This window comes from Colobus angolensis, unplaced genomic scaffold (genome assembly GCF_000951035.1).
Source record: "Colobus angolensis palliatus isolate OR3802 unplaced genomic scaffold, Cang.pa_1.0 Scaffold48, whole genome shotgun sequence".
In the NCBI taxonomy this organism is placed as follows: domain Eukaryota; kingdom Metazoa; phylum Chordata; class Mammalia; order Primates; family Cercopithecidae; genus Colobus; species Colobus angolensis.
Window position 1 is genome coordinate 5399464 of NW_012118265.1, and position 1202 is coordinate 5400665.

A 1202-nucleotide genomic window follows, 5' to 3' on the forward strand; every position below is an offset into this window, starting at 1 on the left:
CTAATTTTTGTATTTTTTAGTAGAGACGGGGTTTCGCCATGTTGGCCAGGCTGGTCTTGAACTTCTGACCTCAGGGGATCCACCCTCCTTGGCCTCCCAAAGTGCTGGGATTACAGGCGTGAGCCTCCGCTCCTGGCTGGCAACAATATTAATAGGTGTTTTGCAGAGAAGGAAAAGGAAGAAATTGAATTTGCATGGGTTTCCAAGGTCCCATAGCTAACATGTGGCAGAGCTAGAAGCCAGCCCCCATGGGCCAGCTTCAAAGACTTTGCCATCAATTGCTTAAGGATTTTGGAGACTACTTTTTGCTTTCTTAGAAAGAGTGGTAGGAAAACAAGGGAATCTGAATCATAGAAATACCAGATTAAGTATAAAACCACTAACTAGGTAACCTCAGGAAAGTCTCAAGATTCCTGAGACTGCCACAAAGATCCACAGCTCTGTTGTTAATAGTGTACAACGTGGATAATCAAGAGTTCATTATGCGTAATTTCTTTACCGTAGAAACAAATCAACACCACTTCTGATGTACCTCAATCGTGGAAAAAGCATTTAACACTTTGCAATGAATCACTGCAAATTAGTATGTTGCTTTGGTCCCAAGTGTATGTGTTGGGGAGCAGCAGGAGGGAATTTGAGCTGCACAAATACCCAGTGAACCAAAAAGGTGCTCAGGCGTTTAGAAACTCACCAGATGCCAGAGGAGGCATGATGTGCAGGATCCAGGAGTTAGATTTTGATTTCCTCTGTGCTCTGAGCTCTTTAACCTGGACCTGAGGAGTATCTGCCTAGCAACCCATCAAAAGGAAGCAGTGGGAAAAACACCCATTGTGGCTGGTGACCATTTTAGCTCAAAAAAACCACAGCTGCTGGTTTGTTACCAAATGCCAAAAAAAAACACCAAACCTTGTTAATTGTTTCACATAACTTATGTCTAGCCTTCTAGCCTTTAAAATTTTTCATTTACAGGGGGAGCAGGATTGAAAATAAATTAAATTAAAAAATAAAATAAAATAAACTTTTCATAGCTTTCCCGGAATTTTTCAAGTTTATTTTATATTCTATTATTGTTAAATGGGGTCTAATCTTGGTACCAGTACTTTAAATTGTTCTCTTAGGATGAATATTCACAATTTCTTTCTCTTGATACCAAAAAGAGATTAATTAGAGCTGGAATTATTTCCAATGGCATTTCAAAAATT